Source organism: Neophocaena asiaeorientalis, unplaced genomic scaffold (assembly GCF_003031525.2).
Source record: "Neophocaena asiaeorientalis asiaeorientalis breed wild unplaced genomic scaffold, Neophocaena_asiaeorientalis_V1.1 scaffold684, whole genome shotgun sequence".
NCBI classification, from domain to species: Eukaryota; Metazoa; Chordata; class Mammalia; order Artiodactyla; family Phocoenidae; genus Neophocaena; species Neophocaena asiaeorientalis.
The window spans coordinates 742,859-751,744 of NW_020174048.1; positions in this window are offsets into that span (position 1 = coordinate 742,859).

Below are 8,886 nucleotides of genomic sequence, written 5' to 3' on the forward strand. Positions count from 1 at the left end.
GACGTTACGCGGGGTGTCAACACCCAGGCCACACACATCGTGGCGTGAGATGTGTTTGTGAAGGTTTACACCTCCCTGGCCTCAAACTCAGCCTGTCCCATGGGCCCGAGGGGCGGTGGCGTTTCACGGGGAGACAGGTGCGGGGAGAAGCCCTGCTGCACCCAGATAGTGACCCACGAGCCGCGTACCGTCCTCCCCACACGCCCCTGCCTCCACCGTCAGACAGGACTCGCCCGTGAGTCGGGGAAGGGATCGTCCCTCCACCTCGTCCTCTGGGGCTAGAACAGGTAGAAATCCAGGTTTACGGTTAACAGCTGGTTCCCAGCGGGTCTTCCAAATCTTTTACAACTTACGGTTAAAAGACAGGTTCAAAATTTAGGTGACAAGACACTGGTCTAGCCATGGGCTGAGGAACGAGGCTGGATGTTGACAGTGTCTCATGCGGAGCTGAGGTCCCAGGGCTGAGATGTCCTGCGTGACTCCCGGATTTCTGCTGTCCCTTGGGGCATCCCTCCCACTGTGTTCTGTGCCAAGGTCCCTGCCAGGGGCATTACCGGTGCCACAGAGCCTGGACTTCCACGAAAGCCTGTCGCCATAGGAAGGGTTGGTTCTTCACGCCACCCGAAACGTTTGTCACGGTCATGCACTCAGATGACACCTGCGACCCCCGAAGCTCTGCACACCCACCCCCATTATCACACAACAGTGATGGCAGGTGGTGCTACTTCAAGGCCCCCTTATACGCAGCAGAGATTTAATATATTTGCCCCAAAAAAGTCCAGGGCATCATCGAAAGTATTTTTCAAGGTTAAAATCGGCACATTTTCTCAGTAGACTTTTAGAACGTGAGAAACAAACGAAAAAGTATCTTTCTTCCTCCTTAGGAAGACTTTCAGATTCCATAAGCGTAAACTATTATAAACACCCTAAAACTCGACCCGACGGCCTTTCTCCTAAGAGGGAAGGGGCACCACGCCGACATCTCACCTGACCCTGTGTGCAGCCCTAGGGCCACACGGAGGCTGTGCGGTGTCTCAGAGCAGCTCCCGTGAAGGAAGCCGGAGACTCTGCCTGCACTCCCGTGATTCCCTGACCCCCCGCTCCGTGGACGCCTGTCTCTGGAGCTCCCCCAACCCCTACTCCATCCCACAGCCCTGGCCTCATCCAATGCTGTCCTGCAGAGAAGTCGAGAAAGAAAGATGCTGATTTGGCCGAGGAAAAGAGAGGTGATAACTTGATTTTATGTAACCAAATGTATGCATTTTAAATAGACTCACGCTAATATCCACAGGTGGAAATAAACAGGAATTATGTTCTCTAGTTATCTGCAGGCCCTCAGAATCTCAGCCCCAGAATGGCCGTTTGGGACCCTGTGCCCAACCTCAAGGCAGGGCCACAAAGACCTTTCCAGATGCAAGAGCCTGACGCTTATTTATAGAAGAAAAGTCACAGTCGTCTGCCAAGGATTAGTGCCTTCGCTGTGAGGAAATTCAGCAGCCGTGGCAAATACTTGTCTCTGTCTGTCTCTGTCTCTCTCTGTGTCTCTGTCTCTCTGTATATCTGTCTCTGTCTCTGTGTGTCTCGCTCTCTGGTCTCTGTCTCTCTCTGTCTCTCTCACCTCTCTGTCTCTGTCTCTCTGTCTCTCTGTCTCTGTGTCTCTGTCTCTGCGTCTCTGTCTCTGTGTCTCTCTCTGTGTCACTGTCTCTCGCTGTCTCTTTCTGTGTCTCTGTGTCTCTCCCTCTGTCTCTCTCCAGTTGGAGGCAGGTGGCTCTGTTACAACCCTCCCTGGCAGACGGTCCTCTGGGATGAAAGAACGGACCCCCTCAGATGTGCCCCGACACCACAGGCTGCAGCATGGGGTCTACAGTGGCTCAGACCTGGGACGGGCTGTGATGCCCAACAGCTGCATGGCTGTCGCTCTCCTCACCCACACAGTGGCAGCTTCAGCACCGGCAGGGCAGCTGTGGATCCCCAGCGAGCATGGCACACAGAATCACAGAACGCCCATGTGGTCCCGGCACACAGCAGGTGCTCAGCAAATGGCCTGTGCAACTCAGGAGACGCGGACCCCTGAGCGGGGTTCCTGCACTCCATCCTCGGCCTCGGCCCAGCGACGCGCACGGCCCTATCAGACTGCCAGGAAGACGGTCGGTCCCGTCCCCGCGGGTCTGTCTGCTTCCTTCGCGCACCCTCTGGGTGCCTTTCCCACGGCAGCCGGGGGAGGAAGTGCAAGGCCGGAGGTGTGTTGGGTGCGTCCCGGCTCAGAGCCCCAGACGCGGGCAGGGACCCCGCTGGCTCAGGCACGCACGCACTTTGGCTGCAGGACCGGCCACCCGGCCATCCGAGCGGGTCCAGAGCCGGTGATCGGAGATGGCAGAGGAGGCGCTGGGGGCGGAGGCCTCCTGTGAGACCACAGCTGGGACCCTGCTCGTGTGTTTACAGTGGACTCTGTCACGACGTCTTTTCTTCACATTTTCGCCACAAGCAAAGCCCAGTTTGCAATATGGTGGCTGTTAGTCAAATACCAGCAAAGCATAAGGCGATGTCGGCAAGATTCTCCGGCGTTTGGGTTTAGGAAGATGTGCGGTGCTCATGGCTATCAGGAAGTGACCGGCGCCCAAATCCAGAATTTCGCTGAGGGAACAACACCCTCCCCACCGACCCCTTAATACACGGCACCGAACGTCAGCACCCAGTTGGCACTTAACCAACATTAGGCCATTTTTGCTTTTTCTTTTCTAGTGAAAGTTAATCAAACTGTAGCAACAGAAGTGAGATCCTATGAAATAACATTTAAACAAAACTGTGGAAAATATAACATACAAATGCTTCCAGCTTGAGGAGGAAATGAAAACCCAAGCTCAGCACGGCCCGGGAGCAGCTGGAAGATGCTTCTGCCCCGGGGGCTCGAGTCCCCTTTGCTTCCACGGGGGCAAATCCTGGCAGATTTTCAACTGTTGTCACACTTACACTTGCTTCCAAAAGTAAAGTGAAGATTTATTTTAAATACATATCTTTTCAAATTTTGCTCGTAAGATGATTTGCAGCCAAGAGATTTTCCCTTGAGGGGAAAGAATAGCTTTTTCGATCACTAATATGCTAATATCCAGAAATTCAGAGGAAACCCACCCCACTGGCATAGCCGCAGGTATGGTTTTAATATATTTTTATAAGATACTAAGAGATGCTTTATTACTGTAAGAGGTTTTTGTGTTTTCCATAAAATGCAACAAGAAACATTTTACAAGACAGTATATTTTATAAATAGTAAAATTCTTAATATAAATCTTACTACACAGCTGTAATAGTATACTCACCAAGATTCTTTATTTAATTGTGCTACAAGGTAAAATGACAGATAATTCTTCTCTTCAATAATACTGATAAATGCTCCTTGTTTGCTGCTGAGTTTTCAAAATAGCAAGATTGGTTTCTCTTCAAGGGTGATTAAAAAATCATGCTAATATATACATGCTAATTTTCTTTGTTGCCCTTATAATAAGACTTCGAAGTTGCCAAAGCTACCACTTTAGAACTATTCCAAGATTCCAAAATTAGGAGATTCAATGAAGTGTTAGACTACGCACATGGAGACCAAGGACACAAACGTCCTGCACAATTCCAAGTCTCTGAAGTTGGAAATGCCAGAAAGTTCCATCAAACAAAGCATTGCGTTCTTCTATCAATTCTTCTTTATAACTGCCAAGGGTATCAGGATATAAAATAAGGACATTATTCACTCCTGCACTTATTTCTTCCCCTCTGGGTCAGGTTTATCCCCCACCCTCACTGATTTACACCACACACGCACACGCCCCTTTCCTGTCGAGCATCTGTGTGAATCCACGGTCACACTGAACAGGGCGCGGGGCACGTGCAGGACCTCAGGGGCTTTATCAGGTGGTGCTGCGATGGAACCCCTCGCACCCCGCAGTCCCCGCTGCCACGTGATGGCGTCCTCGGACGCACACGAGATGGAAAAATGAGCGTGTCCACCCGCTAAGAACAAACTGTGCCAAAAACAGCACACCTCGTTTTACTGTTTGCAGATACCGCATTTTTCACAAACTGAAGGTATGGGGCAACCCTACGTCGAGCAAGTCTATTGGCCCATTTTTTTCTAACAGCACTTGCTCACTTCGTGTCTCTACGTCACGTTTTGGTAATTCTCGCAATATTTCAGACTTTTCATCATTACTATATTTGTAAGGTCATCTGTGATCAGTGATCATTGATGTTACTACTGAAGGCTCCGATGAAGGTCAGCATTTACAAAATAAAGTATTTTGTAATGAAGGCACATACATTGTTCTTTTAGACATAACGTTATCGCACACTTAATAAACTCCAGGGTAACATAAGCATAACTTTTATATTTGCTGGGAATCCAAAAATCCACGTGACTCTAATTGCAGTATTTGCTTTATTGTGGTGGTCTGGAACCGAGCCTGCAGTACCTCCAAGGTGCCTGTAGATACAGTTCTTACTTTTAAATAATTTTCTTCAAACGGGAAAGGAGTGGTCCTGCTGGGGCCCAGGACACTTGGTGGAGTGACAAGAGCAGTGTATGCTTGTCTTATCTTCGCCACCTTCCCCCAAGTTCAGGCTCCTAGCCGGGCCGTTGGGCACTCCCACGTTGGGACCATGGAGGTGGACCGTCCACCTGGGCTCCACGGAGCCCTCTCTTGCGTCTTCCCTCGCAGTGACCGTGACGTGAACTCAGTGGGACGGCGGCACGCGCAGGGGCCCCGGAGATGTCCGACTCGGCAGCGTCCACGCACACTGCTGGGACCACCTGCTGCTCGCCCACAGGCCGGGGCCTCAGGCATGGAAGTCAGGGATCCCTCCGCAGGCCTGGGGAGGAAGAAAAGCCCTGTCCCCGCCGGCGGGGGCGTCCAGGTCGGCCCCCTTCAGGTTAGTGTTTGCAACCTCCCAAGGACAGCAGTGGTGTCCCAAAGCACAGGGACGTGCCCTGGGCGCCCGGCCTTCCTGCGGTGCCGTGGAAAGGCCACAGCCCTTGTGCAGCCAGGCCTCTGCAGGGTGGAAGCGCTTCATCAACTTGCAATTACACACTGATTGAACAATGAGGCGTCCCGGGGTTCTGCTGTCGTCCCGACAAGCACTCATCACGCTGATGTGCAAGCCCCACAGCTCCAAGGGAGCAAACTCCCCTCTAACTCTTCCCTCTAGAGACTAACGCCATCGCTGCAGACGGAGCCTCCGTTATAAGCACCATAAACTAACCATGAGTCATTTTCGAACAGCCTGACCCTCCCTGCCACAAATCGCTGCGTGTTTTCCAAGAGGTCTTCTTTGGCTTCGGGGGATTTGCATACTGCAAGTGCAGAAAGAAGTGTCGAGAACAGACAATGACCTGTTCGCCTTGTAACCTCACAGAAAGGGGAAGAAACTGAAATGACGCATTCTTCATCGGCCTAGCTTTTCCTCTTGTAACAGCTGAGAAGGCAAAACAGAACAATGCTCTTGTCAGCCCACAACACCAGACGGGGACTCGGGAGATGAAGGGGGCGGGCTGCAGGGAGCCGGGGCCTTCCAGACGCACGTGCGGCCACCCAGACCCCCTCCCCACACCTTCCCAGGTACGTGTGAGGGTCAGTGTCTCGTGGGCACCGTGACAAAGTGACACCACAACAGACACAGCCCTGGGGGCACGAGTCCCGGATGGCGGTGTGGGCAGGGTGCGGAGGGTCTGTCCCGGCCTCCCCGAGGCCTCTGGTGGCTCCTGGCTTGGGGCAGCATGAGTCCAGTCTTCCCACGGCGTCTCCTGGGGTCTCTTCTGTGTCCAGACTCCCCTTTTATAAGGACACCAGTCACTGGATTAGGGCCTCCCTCCCCCAGTATGACCTCAACTGATTCCACCTGCAATCATCCTATTTCCAAAGGAGATCACGTTCTGAGGTTCTGGGGGTTAGGGCTTCAACGTGGGAATTTGGGTGGGACATGTTCAAGCCACACGGGACTGAGGGCGACGTGACAGGTGAGGCGACTAGAGTGATACATCGATCTCCTGGAGCCCGTCAGGGCTGCAGTCGGCTTGTGAAACACCCTGCACTCACCTGAAAGGGTGACCCTTTCTGAAACCCTTTACTGTTCCCACACCCTAAGCTTTGCCTCACAGGACATCATCCAGAAAGACAAATGCCTGCGGCCTCGGGGTCTCACCTGCTGTGGCAGCGTCCCAGGTGCCGGGGCCAGATATGCGCTGGGAGCAGAAGAACACTGACCTGCAGGCAAAGGCTGGGGGCAAAGGTGGGAAGGGATTCTGCAGCTCCAGCGTCAGCCCGCCGACTGAAGCCTTTTTAGTCTGTTTTGCTTCCAACCAAACGTGACTCTTCTCCTTTGGAGCCATCACATCTTACGGGATATCATCGTCTGATGGGCTTGATTTATCCCCACCCTTTCTCCCCAGAGGTTGGAAACATCTCCCGAACTTAGGATTTCCCCGCAGTACCAAGCACGGTGAAATCTAGAAAGTTACTCCTGACCAAGTGCTGTCCTAACCCAGTGAAAATCACTTACAGTCAAGGTCAGTCTCAAGTAACTCACGTTCCCACAGCTGAGAGAAGCCAGAAACCGAGTTTCTAAGCTGGCTGGCACTTCTGCCAATCTCACACCAGAAACCCCTCCACTCCCACAGATGAAAGACATCAGAACTATATTAAGGATATAATAGCTTTCTGGCCTCTAGTCAACCAGACACACACCCCTTTAACTTGTTCAGGGGCATTTCAGAGTTTCCGCTCAGAGTTCTGAGCCTGCCCTCTGAGGCCTCTGTGCTCCAGCCTCAGCCTCTGTTCAGACGTCCTCCATCCACAGGTCCTCTGACCCCCCGGTGCCCATCCCCGGGGCCTCTCCTGCAGCCACCACCAGCCTCAGCACCTCCACTTCTGAACCTCTGCTCCTCCCGTGTGTTTTGCTTAGAAGATGCCTCCCTTTCTCTCTGCCAGTCCCAGGGACATCCATCTGCAAACATGTTTTCAGCATTTAAGACAAAGACTAATATCCTTCATAAATAAAGAGTTTCTATAAATGAATGATAAAAACAACAGAAGAAATGGCCAAAAGTGTGAAAAGGCAATTCAAAGAAGAGGAGGAGGAAGAGAGAGAAGGGGGTGGGTGGGGAGGAAGAGGTGGGGGGGGAAGGAGGCGGGGGGGGAAGGAGGGGCAAATTAGCTAGGTAGCACCTGAAATGTAATAATCAACTAAATATAAACAGGTGGTGAATTTTCACCCATAAAACTAACAAAAACAAACATTCTTAGGGAGCTCACAGGGCAACAGACACCACGTCACCAGACCACCCTGCTGGTCAGAGCATAAATCTGTGCATTGCAGGAGGCCATCCAGGGGCAGGCTGGAAAAGACCTCTAACACGTACGTGCCACTGACGGAAAGATTCTGAGAACTGATTCAAAGGAAATCACGAAGAATGTGCAAGATGGTTAGAACCAGGGTGTCTGTCACAGTCTGAGCTCCTAGCAAACACGGAAAACCCTCCCGGAGGGCCTGTGTCAGTAACTGTTATACAGCTGCTTAATGGAAAAGTTCACGGTCATTTAACACGATGCTGTAGAAACACATCTGTTTACACGGGAAAAGATCAATATGCTATCAGGAGGAAAGAGCGGATTATAAAACTTCACGAACGCTATGGCTCTGTCTCTCTGTCTGTCTCTCTCTCTACACACACCCTCAGTACAGTGCCTGACACATACTGAGCGGCTCATGACCAGACAATACGCATGACTAAGTCCGTGTGCGTCGCAGGGAGGAGGGTTTCTGGAGAGATGCGTGCCACCGTGCCACCGGCTTTGTCTTGGTTAGTCAGGTACAACTGTTTTTAGTCTATTTTTTTTTTTACTTGTCTGTATTGCCTGATTTGGGGTAATAGCTGTGTCTAGTTTTGTTATATAAAATAATAACAGGTACTACATTAAAATACAAAGTAAATTCTACCCGACCTTCCAAACCACCTACAATTTAAATCCCTAATCATTAGAGAAATGTGCAAATCGAAACTACAATGAGATGTCATCTCACACCGGTCAGAATGGCCATCATCAAAAAATCTAGTAACAATAAATGCTGGAGAGGGTGTGGAAAAAAGGGAACCCTCTTGCGCTGTTGGTGGGAATGTAAATTGATACGGCCACCATGGAGAATAGTATGGAGGTTCCTTAAAAAACTAAAAATAGAATTACCATACCACCCAGCAATCCCATTACTGGGCATATACCCTGAGAAAACCATAATTCAAAAAGAGTCATGTACCAAAATGTTCACTGCAGCTCTATTTACAATAGCCAGGACATGGAAGCAACCTAAGTGCCCATCGACAGATGAATGGATAAAGAAGATGTGGCACATATATACAGTGGAATATTACTCAGCCATAAAAAGAAATGAAATTGAGTTATTTGTAGTGAGGTGGATAGACCTAGAGTCTGTCATACAGAGTGAAGTCAGAAAGAGAAAAACAAATACCGTATGCTAACACATATATATGGAATCTAAGAAAAAAAGGTCATGAAGAACCTAGGGGTAAGACAGGAATAAAGACACAGACCTACTAGAGAATGGACTTGAGGATACGGGGAGGGGGAAGGGTGAGCTGTGACAGGGCGAGAGAGAGGCATGGACATATATACACTACCAAACGTAAGGTAGATAGCTAGTGGGAAGCAGCCGCATAGCACAGGGAGATCAGCTCGGTGCTTTGTGACCACCTAGAGGGGTGGGATAGGCAGGGTGGGAGGGAGGGAGACGCAAGAGGGAGGAGATATGGGAACATATGCATATGTATAACTGATTCACTTTGTTATAAAGCAGAAACTGACACACCATTGTAAAGCAATTATACTCCAA